Source organism: Zeugodacus cucurbitae, chromosome 2, assembly GCF_028554725.1.
Source record: "Zeugodacus cucurbitae isolate PBARC_wt_2022May chromosome 2, idZeuCucr1.2, whole genome shotgun sequence".
Taxonomy (NCBI): domain Eukaryota; kingdom Metazoa; phylum Arthropoda; class Insecta; order Diptera; family Tephritidae; genus Zeugodacus; species Zeugodacus cucurbitae.
This window is the reverse complement of record NC_071667.1, coordinates 9,869,854-9,885,849: the sequence shown is the minus strand read 5'-3', so window position 1 is coordinate 9,885,849 and position 15,996 is coordinate 9,869,854. Positions and strand designations below refer to the sequence as shown.

The window sequence follows — 15,996 nt, the reverse complement described above, 5'->3', positions numbered from 1 at the left end:
AGGGAATTACACATAAAAGTGAATTTTTACTCAATTGTATTTACAATAAATACTTTTTAATACTTTTAAATTTAATTAAATTTCAGTTTCATTTTTCCATAAATAAGTATATGTATATCTCACAAAATGGAATCCAAACTGCAGCCATAAAGTGCCACCGCATTAAAATGCTGTAAAAAGTAGTGTCACGCTGATGTTATGGAAGTTATGCTGACTGCCCGCAATGAATTGAAAAAATACAATACACCTTAAGAAATGTAGTGAATGCTGAAGGCAACATCAAGCTAGACGTTCAATCGTCTGCCCGCATCCAATCAGACAAACGATCAGATATAATTTTACATGAATTCACTTAACATTTGTAAGGACTGACAACGTAAAAAGAAAACTGCCACGACGAACTGTGCTTTATGCAGCGTAGCCGCGCTGCGAAGCAAGATGAATGAGCAGCGACCACAAGGAAAACTATTCAACGGATAACGATGTACACAAGGTGAATACGAGTTTATTTGTGTTCGTGTGTATTTACTTGAGAAATTCAGGCAGTTTTTCTCGAGGACTTAATATATGTAAACAAAAGCAGGAAATTCCTACAAATAAATTTTTCTCGACACAATTTGTTGGATGACAAAGGCTGAAGATGTAACATTTCATATTTACCGATACGGACATAATGTTATGTAATACAGTCATAATGTTTATTTAAATAAATGTAATAAATGGTAAATATACACTTCAGAATTTAAAATAGTAAAGAATTCGTGAATATGTATACGCCTTATTATGAAAAAATAGTTACCGTATCGTATTTATATATAAAATGTACATAACTATGGAAATGTCCACATAATAAAAAAAAAACAATATACGTAAAATGATATTATAAATATCTACACATTACAACGGAAGTATGACTTCATTCTTAAGAATGGCAAAATCTGAAAACGAGGCACACCGGACTCATTTTATGCGTCTGAATTCGATACCTTTACGGCTCGCTGCCGAAAGTGAATTGTCAAAGCGTGTTCACATTTCACACAACTCAGCGGAAACACCTGCCGCAGCTGTTTGGCACCAAACAATATTCAATGTAATGATATACTTATATCCAAGTGCTGCTTACATGTATTGCAACAGTTGTCTGATTATCTCCTTCAAATATTAATATAAATCCCGTAAATGGTAGCAGAACGAATTTTGCGAAATTTGTATAAATTACAAATGCACATAGGTTCAAATTTATGCACGGTTGAATGAAATTTTGGATAACACTAAATTATATATGAACGAAAAAGAAGACAAATAATATCACTATACTATGTGAGTTAACATAAATATGTAAATATTTGTATATAAATTTGTATATTTGTATTTACATTAAAATATATTAATTTCAATATTAATAAATTTTACCGCAACGAAAATACATTATTCCATTATTCACATTTTAGAAACTCTAAAATGGCTATTTTTTTTTAATACCTCAATACTATGTGATTCAATCATATAAAATTTAAATTTAAAATTTTTAAAAATATTAATTAGAGATACATTAATGATATACCGCGCTAAGATCCAAGTTAGCTTATATCTAGTATTTTTCAGACCAGTAGTACTCCAAAATTTCTTGTTGTTAGTGATATTTTTTCTTATAAAATGAGGCAAACGTATGCACCTCTTAGCTGACTAAATCCAATTATACTAACATGAACTAAGGTTTTCGCAGGTATAATTGGATATAAAACATCGGAATTGCGGCTTTTACACGCTACGGATGATGATGGAGCATGTCATGGCATCGGCAGTGGCTGCAAAATAATGTCATTTGCATTTTCCAATTAATCAATCAGAGCTATACTGCTGATGGCTCTAAAGCTAACAACCTCAATTATTCAGCGTGTAACATCTACATACATTCAACAGCAACAAACACTGCACCCAACTGCACATAGCAACACTTACAAGTGACATATTGAGTCAATTTGATACCCGCTTTTTTTGTATGTTTGTTCCTGAATATGTTGCCAACAAACGTTTTGTAACCATCGCAGCAGAATGTCTGATGAGCATTGATTGTCACCGTGTAAGTGAAGTAATTATTCGCAACTGCAGATTTGCCATTCAGAAAATTTCGATCTCGATAAGAAAATCTGTTATTTAAAAGGCACAGTTCAAATAAGTCAAGTCTAAGTTCCAGTTCTAATTATAATAACATAAAACACTCTACTTAATTAAAAATAGGAAAGTTAAAAAAATATCCATTCATGTGGTCACAATATTGTCGATCTGCCTTTTGGCCTTCTTTTTTACTACTGAAGGAAAAGTTTTAGCCTCTTTTCATTTGTTGTAGTTTCTGCTACAAAGTGTTTAGTTGGTTTTGCGGTTGACAGATGTAAAACTTTTATTTCAACGGCTTTTATTGCGACCACATTGACGCAGACAAATATCTTTCATTATCAACCACAAACAGCGAGTTTACCAAACGTAGTAAAAGAATAATAATAATATAAAGATAGCTAAGTAGAGAGTCTTATAGTTTTGTTCATATAACCGATGGCTGCACACAAAATTTAAAATGGGCGTGGTTACGAATATGTGGGTGAAATTGTTTGTTATATTAATAAAATTAAATAAATAAATTTCGAGACTTACTTGTTCAGTTCTTCATTTATTTTTTTTTTTTTTTTTTCATATAATTAAATTTTTTCATGTTTCATCAACAGTCTAACAAAGTAAACTCAACCACAGTGTCATTTGCAAAAGTTTCAAATAATCCATCCTCAGAGCTATTTATCTATCATAAAACCAAAATTGTAAAAAAAGGAAGTAATTTTCGCTCCGCCTTAATGATTACTTCTACTACTATGATGTCTTTTTACCAAAGTCATCATGACCTCAAACTCTGTTCATACCACAAATTCCATTACACGCGCGAAAACCACTTCACGCTCGTAAAATTGGCGCTGCCACTGAGAGGAATCGCTTTGGGGATATATTCTTGTGGTTACATGTGGCTTTGTGTATGTGGTAGAGTGAGTGTATATGAGGAAATGGGTCAAGCATGTAAGCAGCGCAACAACACCATCAGCCAATGATGCAGCAATCAGTGACGGCAATATGGCCAATTCTTTGGTAATGGACTTCGCTGACAAAACTTAACACAATAATTTTCATGCTTTATTTCTTTTTTGTTGTTGTTGTTTTTGTTTTGCTCATTCTGGTTCTAATACCACATTTTTGTCTTAGATGTAGATATTATTGCTGTGTCTGTAGCAGTCGTTAAGTTTTAGGAGTGCGACCATTGTTCATCGACCGAAGTCGTGGAGTCAATGAGTTTATACTTCCAAAGTAAAATTTAATTTTTATTAAAGCGTCCCCAGTTTTTAACCCAATCAAAAGAAATAATAGCTCTAAAGTTATATTTGAATTAACACATCATGCACTCGTTTATAGTATATTTTGAACCTTGACCTGTAACACAGCAAGTTGTGCTACAGAACTTATTATGACTTATTATTTTAAACATTTTGTTTTTAATTTGAATCATCAAAAAGAGAGCCAGAGGTGAAATGGATTGCCACAAACACAGTCATATCTCTTTTCGTAATGTTGCATGACAACAGTCACAAGTGTTTATGCATATTGTTCCTCTCTTTGTTAGCAGCGTAAATATGTTGGCTGATGATAAGGATTATGGAAAATGTTTCAGCAACATGTAGCAAGCTCTACGCGTTGAGTACAACTCCCAGCTGTTGCTGTCTACTATTAAAATTTGACTGCACGGCGCACGCTACACCGAAAGCTGTGGTATCATTAAGCAAATACTACAATATAATACGCCTACAACGTGCTCCAAATAAATAAAGCACAATTGTTTGAACTATTAATATTAAATGTCAATCATTTTGAAATTTTTTTCGGCGATCTTCCTAGAAAAGTTATTTTGTGCGATTATCAAACCATAAAGATAATCCCTTAGTATACGACCCACATATTTATTGTTCAATATTCTTGGAACAAATTTATCAAATACCATTGCTTACCTCAACTCTTTCGGATGGGTTGTCGGTTAATCGGAAATAGTTTGAAACTATAAAAATAAATGCACTGCTGCAATAATCAACAGACTGAAATGATTATGCTTACATACACACGCAGCAGAGGCAGAGGTAGAAAAACACTGCACACTGCAAAGACACTTGCCCAACCAACAAACACACAAACAAGCGAACGAATAAATCATCAAGCCGTGGCATGCAGCTGGGTAAATGACAACGAATGCACCTATTTATATATATATGTATGTATATACTTTTGCATATATACATGCAATTGTCACTGGTGTGTTGTATGATGAAGCTGGGGTGTTGAATTTGAATCGATTTTACATACATAAAGTGCTTGTAAAGTGTCCAAGTAGCGCCAGTAGAAAAGTGAGAAACATTTGTGTACTGGCGCGTTTGCATGCACGTTGCTGAAATATAAATATGTGTAAACATAAGTCTCTGCTCTATATATTCATCTATCTGCAGTGTGTCTGGTGCTTAGCTTCATAAAAGTGTTGAAAAGTGCAATTGCGTCTGACAAGCTGAAATACGACGGCACTCCGGCACTCCGGCACAGAGAGTTTAAACAGCCGGCAATGGTAGGCAAAATGTGCAAACTGCGCAAACCAGACAATACGTGAATGAAACCAGGAGGAGTTGTACGATGTAGCTGGCAGACAGACAACAGTTCCAAGCGAAGCAGATGGCGCAATGTGTGCAGGCTATTCCGGTCATTAACCAGTTTTCACACTGACTAACGGCATCAAAAGTGCAATGTAAAGAAAAATATATATTTTTTGTTAAATTCAGTAAAAATAGCTAAATTGGGTTCCCAATAGAATAAAACTCTTCGACAAATGGGTAATTGTAATTGCTTTAATCAAATGAGATAATAATGTTATTGTTTATGTATGAAAATGAATTAATTTTGGCTTCAATTAATTTTTGTGGGATATACATATATGGGTTAATTAGTGTGGAAAAATGTGCAACACTTGGTCTGCGGTTATTTCATCATTCCTTTGACGTTTATAAGAACATTTATGCGCGTTTGCTGCGTCACTAACACACCTACTCTCTCTTACAAAGTGGCCTGATTAAGTGCTCTCAGCGTGATTCTTGACTACAGCCACGTGGAATAACCAAGCGGTGGTAACTGACTGCTATGTAGTATATACATATTTTCTTGGTCTACGTGCATAGTTGCACAGTACATCAAAAAAGTAAATAGCCCAATGGCATAAACGACAAGCATGACTCCAAAGTATATGAAATGTTACTCCCCACTTGTCCACCACTCATCTACAATGTATGAAATTTAATTTGCCGGCACTTTTGACTTGTGCGATTTAACTCTCCTCGGGTTATTTGTTTGTCCCTGTTGATGAATTGTTAAGCTGTGAAGGAATTTCTATATAGTTAATTGAGAGTTTGTGTATAATCCTTAAATAACGAAATTATTAAATATTATATATATTTGAACTGAGACGTGTATTTGGAACGCAATACGTGCTCCTTGCTCTTTTGTAAGGAAATGCCAAAATTTGGAATAATATACATGTTTGAGGGCATATCAATTAGTGTAGACATTTCGGTCTATTGCAATTTAAAGGCTTAAATAACAAAAGGTAGTATTTAAAACAATATATCAATCTGGAAAAGATACTTTGATAAAGAGTTTTTTACCTTTTCTTCAAAGAATAAGCATAAACATATACAAATACTTGCAAACATATTTCCTGCAAATCTTGAATGTCTGGCATAATGAACTGGTATAAGTGTATTATAGCCTTTTCGCATATCCAATTGATCAATTAATAATTGAGGAACCAGTTTTTGCCTTTCGCACTGCCGGTTACTCGATAATCGATCAGCTGCTATACATTTTTGTTTTTGGTTTTCATAAAAAGTTGGTAAGCTTCATCAGCTGATTGCTATTTTATTACTTATATCCAGCTATGTGAACAACAACTCGCAGACAAAGAATGCAACTATAATTGCAAACACGTTCTTTGACGCAGGGTTGCATTGCATTTTCAACTCGATTATAATTCGATTAAAAATTAATGTACAAAAATTAGGTTCTATTTTTGTATGGTAAATCGATTTAAATCAACGCTTTAATCGAGCAAAAGCCGGTTAATTGATCAATTAGTTTCTGTGCGAAAAGGCTATTAGACTAGTATATACACATTTCTTTTTTGCAACGAATACAATGGTTTCTTCTCAAAAAATTAAATATTAACTTATTTATTGTAGTAATTAAATGAAGTATAACATTTTATAAAAATAAAAATAAATTTACAGGTGTGAAAATTTACTTATAGCACAACGTTTCCTTCATTTTATTTCTTGTTACATACAGATAATCTTTCATTTAATATGCATTGCGTCGCATTGCATATACTTAGCCTCTGGAAATTCGATTAATTCGATGGCCACTTGTGAACGAAATGCAATTGGCATTGTGATGAATCTCACCACAAAGGCAGCTGAGCCCATATAGTTTCACGCAATGACACTGATGCTGCTAAGAGCTCGCTATATTATATAAAACGTTGTGGAGTGTGAAAGTTGACACTCTGGTGTCACAGTGGTGGGGCAAGATGCTCTTGGTTTTGGTCATGAAAATATAAATTCTTGGTTTTAAATACTTAATGTTTGGATGCATTTCAAAGAAGCCATTTAAATTACTACTTACAACATCTTAAAATAATTGATAAAAAATATCACACCTGGACATTATTCATACTCTCTTTCTTATGTCAAAGTTATAGTATAATTTTATTAAACAACCAAATATTGTATTATACTTAAGCTAACAACGCTCTTGACACAATTTCGACCAACTTTTCGGTTCGCCACTCTTAGACTCAATTGTAGTCTTGTGCCTGCTTTGTCTGACTGCATGATTTATAACTTTTAAATTCATCATTTACTACGCGTTCTCGACCCACCGAAATGTTCGCGCTTTTTCGTTTTTTTTATTCCAAAGATTCTAAAAAAAATCAAGTACTTCCCCGTACTCCATGAGTGGTAACAGAGAAAGTAAAATTCAAAATGTGTCACTCTTTTAACTGTTTTTGGCGGTAATTTATAGCGAAGCATTGTAGCGCGAAATTAGTCAATTCTCGTTAGTAACAACTTCCTTTCGTAGACAAACTTCGATGATACTAGTAGATGTGTACGAGTGTTTATAATATGCTGAATGGCGCGAAAATAAAAATAAGCCTATTATGCACCGCTATCTAATACAAATTTATGTTTGGTGTGCTCGTTTGGGTGGGCTTTCTCAGATATAAACTCACTTTCGTTGTCCTACTTTACAAGTTAGTTTATTAAAGAGGCGTTATGTTGAATTTTGGAGTTGCTCTTAGCGAGGTGTGCCTAATACAAATTACTACAACATAGGATAGGCAGTCGACCGTACGTACACCTCAACTTAAATACGAGTAGTCATAGATTACAGTGCAATGCAATAGATACCATAAAAACTATAAAAATGTAAAATATGTATAAAACTTTTCGAATTTTTAGTTATTTTTTTAATTTAATGATAATGAAAACCCTGATTATGTAATAATAAATATTAGTTGAATTTCAAATTTCAAAGCTGTACCATATCAAAACCCTGTCTCCACGCCTGCAGGTATGCAACGCTAAATACCATTTGTCATGAATTTATGGTGTCTTGTATATAACGGGATGTAAGTAAGTACAGACACACACTCATACGCGTTAACTAAACACTTCCCTATCGGAGGCAATACGAGATGGCCGTGCCTTGCATGCCGCACATGTGAGATACCACAATTTATGCCTCAGTTGGTGAAAGTGTAAAATACGGCTGTTGCATGCAAATCGCTTGATGGACGAGCACACAGCGATGGCGACGACGACACGCCAGCGCAGCAGTGACAGATATGGCATTCTTCCAGGTGCCTTCCGCAAATTTCCTCTTTCGAATGCAATTTTATGCACATATTTGGGCACCCATACACTCACTTGCTACCCGAATCGCTGTTTACGGCGATAATTGCAAGCAACTAGGTGGCAAACATTGTACCACGTAGCGTGTATGCAAATGCCGTTGATGGTAATACCAAGTGGTTGCAGAACAATTTCCCCGTGTCTTTCGGCTGCGTTCTCAAGAGATATGAGTACAGCCATTGCAAACCGCCAGCTCCCACCTTGCTTATACACCATTTATTTTTTTACCCACAATAATGCTAAAAAATATAAGAGTTTGGGTCGCATTTGCGAGTAGTATTTGGTTTTCGTTGTTGTTATTGTTACAAGTTTGCTATAACGGCTCAGAGCAAATGTTACAAAGTGTCATTCATTATGTCACGCACCCGAACTCACCTTTGTACACAAAATGTATGTCTGTATATTGCCGACATATTGAGCTCCTAGCTATGTGTCAACCATGCAAACCAGGCACGTATGTTGATATGTACATGTGTAATAACTATAGTGATGCCTTTTGCTGGTATGTTTGTATGCAACTCGACTGCACCGCTATTGTTGGCATTCATTGTGGCGGAAAATGTTGTGCCCACTGAGCCCCACTGACACAGTAACTTTTATCAGCCCCATAAATTCTCGGCTAATGCACCATTTTTTAAGAATTTCAAATTGAACAAGTAAGGAAAGGCTAATTTCGGGTGCAACCGAACATTTTATACTCTCGCAATTTATTGACATAGTGTTATTAATATAACAGACAATTTTACCCATATATTCGACATAAAGTCCAATAGAATAACTATAATCATTATATCGTATATGACTGATGTAATTCCTGAACCAATTTCACTCATTTTCCCCACCAAGGTACACTATATATCTATACTACTATTATAAATAGTAAAGATTTGTATGTATGTTTGTACTCATATTGAATAAACTCGAAAACTATTGTGCCGATTTCAAAACTTCTTTCACCATTGGAAAGCTACATTCACACCGAGGAACATAGGCTATATTTATTGCTATAATCTCAACTTTCTGGAAATAGTTCCCAGGTGAGGGTATCAAAAAGTCTCCATAATGGAGAATCTTTATCTGAAAATGAAAATCGTTTGCAAGTCATTCGCTTCGCATTGCAATCCCGTGCGAAGCCGGAGCGGTCTGCTAGTATATTATAAAGTGATGGAATCAGATGGAATATAAAATTTAGTTATATGGGAAGTAAGCGTGGTTGTGAACCGATTTCGCCCATTTTCCACACGTGTCATCAGGTTGCATGAAAATATTATGTACCGAATTTTATTGATATCGATTGAGTAGTTTCTGAGATATCGTTTTTGACACATAGGTGGCTTACGGCACGCCCATTTTCCAAAAAATATGCCCCTTTCTAGTGTGATTCTTTGTACCCAATTTAATTTTTATAAGTTTATTTATGGCTTAGTTATTACACTTTATGTGTTTACGGTTTTCGTCATTTTGTGGGCTTGGCAGTGATCCGACTTCGCCCAATTTCAATACCAACCTTCTCAGGCTGCCAAGGAATTTGTTGTTTTCATTAAGATATCTAAATTTTTACTCAAGTTATCGCTTGCACGGGCGGACGGACAGACATCCGGATTTCAACTCTACTCGTCGTCCTGTTCATGATAACCCTATATCTAACTCTATTATTTCTGGGTGACACAAACAACCGTTATGTGAACAAAACTATAATACTCTCTTTAGCAACTTTGTTGCGAGAATATAAAAATGTCTATAAACAGGAATATGTGGTGTCGAAGATTTGTACCTTCCGAGTAAACTGAAGCGAACAATAACGGGATTGGTTTTCCAAGAACCGTAAAGATTTCCAATCTCCAAATAGAATGTAATTAACTCAACTCTCGACCAAATAGGTAAGTAGGTCACACTTAATAAGGATATTGGTTTGTAAGCAGTTACAGAAAGGGGTAATTTTAATAAGGAAGTCCTCGATATAAGGTAATTAATGCGCCTAATCATGAAGAAGCCAATAAAATGCCAGCATATTATCTTCTAATGTGTCTAAACATGAATAATATATTACACTGGTTTCTTGAAAACGAAAAAGAATCTAGCACTCCTTGCAAAAACAGTGTTTTAAACATTATTATTTATTTATTTACATGTACAGAATTTACAAAATATATAGTATACAACTGATAGGCGCCTCTTCATAAGCTACATTATGCCGGAAACCAATTACAACCAAAATATTTATATAGATCATTTCGATCGGCATACTTAGCATGCCTGCAGTTGACACGTTCAGTAGTAGTCCGCTCCATCGTCTAATGTCCATAAAATATAAAATATACAGTCATTCCAAATTATTAAAAATTTAAAGAGTTTTATTTATTTTTAAAATGAAATCTCCTATTATGAAAAAAAATATAATTTTCAATGATTTTATCTTTATATAAAGTATTTTCTATCGAATGTGCACCATAATAGTATACCTTTTGAAATTAAGTGACTACTTACGTGCATTTCGTTCACTAATAATAGTCCTATTACAAAATAACAAAATAATATTCTTATAAAAATCGACATTTTAGTGTTGAAATGTGAAATGTTACTGGTGATGCGCTGATGTATACTACTAAATATATATTTCAATAGAAAGCAGTGTACGGGCGCAGCCAAACTAAAATAAAAATGCCCGTTTGGTGTTTGGGTATTAACAAAAACTGTGTTCCGTGTCATATTTTCATGCCATGGGAATAACTCAAAAATTTTCCGTTATATCTGTGTGAGATACAATCAAACACGAAAGAGCTGTTCCGGTGTTATAAAAAATATTTAAAAGAAACCTCTAGGAAAGAGGTCTCGATTCAAATGCGAGACAATAAGTGGTAACGTTTGAACCACCAGATAATGCATCTTAATACTGTGTAAAGTCGGAATATTGACATCATTTTAAAATTGTGTCGATCATTGTCCGGACGGAACGTGCAGTTTAAATTTCCTACAGTTTAATTTTTGACATCGAGAAACTTTAAAATACCCTTATATTGTGTAATCAATGGTCCTTTTTTTTAACTTGAGAAAGATTGAAAGTGGTTTTATATCCGTTTGATGTATCGGATATCGGTGATTTCTTTGCAACCGCGTTTCCAATATTCAATGATTTTAGGTACTCTGGGTATAAAAATATGGAAAATTTAAATTAGTTATCAACAAATTAAAATTATAACGGTTGAATAATGAATGCTAACAAAAATAATTTGTTCCACCTATTAGTAATGTAAGACACCAATAAAATATTCAATTTGTTTCACATTATTTATTTAGTTGAACATAGAAGAAAGTTCAAATCAATTGTTAAAAGACAAAGGAAACGTAATACAAACGTATAGTATATCTATATATAGATTATTAAAGCAATTTTATAATTTTTAAATATAATAAACTGAACTAAATCTACAATTTGAATTCGCTTTTACTCGAAATTTAGTTGAAATTTTTGACATTTTTCATAGTTAGTTTTGTGTTTACCAAAGCATTTAGTTTAGATAGTTGCTTCATAAGATCCAACTTTTTGATGAAAGTAGACGTCATCATTATGTCAATAAATTCTCATTCACGGTAATGTATGGTTATGCTTCTGGAAGCAATTAATAGAAAAATACATTTGAACCGTCTCGTAGTCAACTCTCAATATCGCCTAAACGTTTTAGCATTAAGTTTTGTTGCGTTTTAATATCCTCCATTAACCGATGCTGATACTCCACTGGATTAATAAGTTCTTCCGGTTTGGTGTATTTGGAATGGGAAGCGATTTTAATATCTTGAACGGATATTGTCGAATTTATTACGTTGTTGCGCAATGTCTTCCTCTCATCAGAAAAATCAAAAACAATAGCAAAACGATTTGTCTGTGCCTCCGTGAGTACATCTCCGTCATGTGTCGTTTATTGAATTGTGTCCAATATTAAAGAATTGCGAACATATGGCATGGCTTATATGCTGAAAGTACATAGAGAAACCAATTTGGATTTTAATAATTGTGAAATATCAATGGTACAGATTTAAAATGAGGGAGTACAACGTGTTGTACATATAAGTCTGGATGTATAGTAGATATATGAATACTAGGATTCCAGCTGTTCTACATTTGTATTATTTCATTCTTTGATCAGTTGATCCCTATTACAAATTATTAAAACGAAAATATTCATATCTCATTCCCGTTCTGTTATTATTTAATAACTGTAATGGATATTACTCAGCCCTGATTTTGTTATATACGTATGTACATATATATTCGTTTTTATTACGAAAAGAAAAGGTCAGGGTATACTTTTAGCCCCTTGGCAACATGACTTACTCTTTTCGAATCGGGAAGATTTGTCGTTGAAATACTTATTAAGGAGCTGACACAAAAAACATTCGATAATTAAGAACTACCCTTATATAGATATATATGAACCATAATAAATAATTTGAATATTTTGGTATCAGCATGTGCTTGTTGTTATGTGCTATGTCTGTTCATTTCACTCGCCTTTAGATCCAAGTCACGTACCAAATGCCGTCTAAACGTTGTACCTCCGATCTTTTGTATATGCAGAAATACCATCATTTCATGCCCGTCCATATCGAAAGTCATCGTTGAGCATATCAGCATAGAAGAGCCCAGCATTAACGATAATTAGATTTTACTGATGTGAATGATGCTGCGAGTGATGAACACCGTAAGCATTGCTCGACCACGCCCACAGGACCTGGTAGTGGCATTTGCGCCTCATTATAGACCAGTATATCCGGTTGTAGCATCATGCTGCGCTTGGAGAGCGTTCAGGTCTGTTGACATGGAGCCAAGGAAAAAAGGAAAATAAGTTGGAAATTAATAAATATCGAAATAAATATGCGATATGGGGAATACGTGACATGTTTTATTTTTAAATTATGACAATTATGGCAATAAAAAATTCGCGAATTTACAATTACGTTAAAGCAAGTGCATGTGACATGCGAAATGTGCAAATCAAGTAAAACCCAGTTAACGTTCTCGATCAAGCTAGCGCTTATATGCATGTGTGTATGTATTTGGATGAAAGGATTTGCGGATTTTCATACAGGAAAACCTCATCGAAATGCGTATTGGTGCATTGATAGGAATTCATACACTTATTTATGCAAATGAAATCAGACTCTAAAGCGCGTTCTACCGCCCACACACTTGAAGCACGTTAAATGTTTCAGCTGGCATACAAATGCAGCGCCAATGAATAATAATTAACTCCTTTAATTTTCCGGTTAACGAAACATAAAAAGGATTTCGGCGATACACTGATGCATATTCGTACATATGTATGCATGTATGTCAGTAAAATGCGTGAATCAAATTGGCCATGTATGAATTTTTAATTAACATCCTTAATGGAATGTCCGGTTTATATATGTACATACATATAGGTAAGGATTTGGTCCACATCAAATGTTATAATTTATCACGCCTTCTGAAATAAGAAAATTTGGCAACGCTCACACTTAATGCACGAAAATACACATAGGTAGATAGGTAGATGGAAAACAAAACCACGATGTGCTGGTCGTTGAAGCGTAAACTGGTAGATTATCGCATTTAACAAAGAAGAAAGCCTACATCCAAATCACATTATGTATTCGGAGTAGATAGTTAAAAAAAATAAAATGAAATAAAAAGTTATAATAGAACTGAGAATGTTTTATTGTTGCTTATCGTATCCATTATACTTGTCAGCAGTGATTTTGGTACCAAGATAATCCAACAATAATCTGCAAATATCTTATGACTTTAACCCGAATTAACCCACGTTTACCATATGGTAACGCAAAATTTATCTCTATATTTTCATAAATAACTTGAAAATTTCACTATTAAAAAATACAAACTACGCTGGTTTTTCGCATTTTTCGGAAAATTTGTATATTGAATATTATGAATAGCATAATTTTCGTGCTCAGGCGGTCAAAATACATAGGTGTATTTCATATCAGAAAACTCTGAAACGTAAAAAGTTCTGGGCAGTACCGGGTTAAGCTGATTACTACATACATACATATGTACAGGGTGCGCCATAGGCTATAGGATGCTGTCGTATTTTGGAATTAGGATATTGTTTTGTTTAATATAAATATTTACAATTTTGTGCTTAAAAAAATAATAGAATATTTACTCCGGTATAGTCATATAACAAATTATAAAAAAAATTGGAAATTTATCATCTAAAGTACTAAAACTCTGAACCTGTGAAAATTCATTGACAAATCTTATTGCACATGAAAGTTACACTATGTTTGGCTCACGTAAAATTTATAAACATTTCAGCACTCCACGAAAACTTGTCCAACAGACAAACGACAGGATATGACAGGATATATACCATGCATGAGTGTAACTCAACCATCCTCCCGACGTAATACTTGACGGTGGTACCGGGAGGAACGGTACAGGACGGTAGGAGGTTTAGTTCGGATTAAAGTTCCACACTGACATGGGGTTCAGGCTTTCGATGCTTCCTCCTCGTAAAAAAAAAAACAAAACACTCTTATAGGAAATATATTTGTAGGGAATTGTTGAAAAAATGATCTTCAGCTAAAATTTAAACACCGATTTGGTTGTCTAAAAAATTCTCCCAATTTTTAGATTGACAATCAAACATCCTTTTAAGCTGTGTGCGAGCCTCTTTTACCTTAAACGTTCCAATCGGATTTAAACCCACATTCCAGGTGGGCAATCAAAAATGTATAGCATTATTAAGGGTTAATGTATATATTTCAATATGTGCAATATTGCAACATAGTATAACTTTTGCAATCCATGCCACGTGCTAAGGAGCAACCAGAGACACTTCAAGCACAAGGGAATGTCAACTCTGACAGTTATTGAGTATTGTGTCAGAAGATGATCCTTTGCTTTGTAAATCACTTAAGATTACTCTAACCCACATCTTGCATTGTGTAATATAGTGTACTTCCATTATCAATACTTATGTAAGTGTTTAAGATTTCTCTACAAATAAAAAATATAAAAATGGAACAAAAATCTACGTTTACACCGTATGCCACCAATTGTGAAATGTCAAATCGGAAAGCTATGTCATGAGTACATTTCGTTTGTCAGTTGGAAGCAATAGCGTCAAATTAATTGTAAATCAAAATAACATTAAGCTTACTTATGACTTCGACAGCATCTTCATTTAGGAAGATATCTTCAATTATACAATTGTAGCATATTTTTGTAATTCGAAAGTGGGAAATTTAATACTTAAAGTTTTTCTTGTTCAAATATTTAACATTTTTATTTTTGGTTGGTCTTTATGTCGTTATTTGCCAGTTTGGAACATTCGTTGAAACAATAACGCACTCTTAATCGTAAATAAGAGCGAAACAATTCAAAGAGAACGCAACATTTGGTGGCTGAACACTGCCAAGCACATAAATATTTCTATTTAATTGCTAAAGTTATATTATTTCAGTGCAAGAGTTATGGGTACGCATCACTGCCTCAATTCAAACAATTCGGTAACTGTGCTTGTTTTTGTTGTCCTTTGTCTTCCTTTCTCAGTTTACGTCTACGGAACAAACACACTCATCCCATAATTTATAGCTCGTAATACGATAAGAAATTAGTTTGTTTCTCCGGCTGCACATTTTAATGGGCAAAGCAATTTGAGCATGGAGATAAGTGAAGTAAAAAACAGAGTAATTGTTGCTGTCTAAATTATACTGTTGCGAAATATTTATGTGTTGTAAGAATTATTTAAACTCGGCAAGTAGTTGTTAAAGAAAGGTTAGGAGCAATGACTTTTATGCTATGTTGTGTTTATTTAATTCTGGCAAAAGTTAAAAAACGCACCCTGAATAAGTCAGTAAACAAATCATGAGGATTCGCTAAACCGGATGGTCGATATAGAATAAGTCTCTTTATTAACTAAAATTTGTCAAAAAACAGCTTTCTCAAGGAAAA

At 33.9% G+C, this 15,996-nt stretch overlaps 2 long non-coding RNA genes across 2 annotated transcripts in view; both read right to left on the bottom strand.

Moving 5' to 3' along the window:
• Positions 1-10,130: 10,130 nt before the first annotated feature.
• Positions 10,131-11,275, bottom strand: LOC128919857 (uncharacterized). Its single transcript, XR_008469994.1, has 2 exons — positions 10,524-11,275; positions 10,131-10,330 (listed from the first exon to the last, which is right to left on the bottom strand). It is a non-coding gene; the product is annotated as an uncharacterized LOC128919857 (long non-coding RNA).
• Positions 11,276-11,305: 30 nt separating this feature from the next.
• LOC128919859 (uncharacterized) overlaps positions 11,306-15,996 on the bottom strand; it is a 37,148-nt gene continuing 32,457 nt past the window's right edge. The window contains exons 2-3 of the long non-coding RNA XR_008469996.1: positions 12,568-12,845; positions 11,306-12,008 (exon numbers count right to left, since the gene is read on the bottom strand). This is a non-coding gene — a long non-coding RNA (uncharacterized LOC128919859). The remainder of the gene's footprint in view (positions 12,009-12,567; positions 12,846-15,996) is intronic.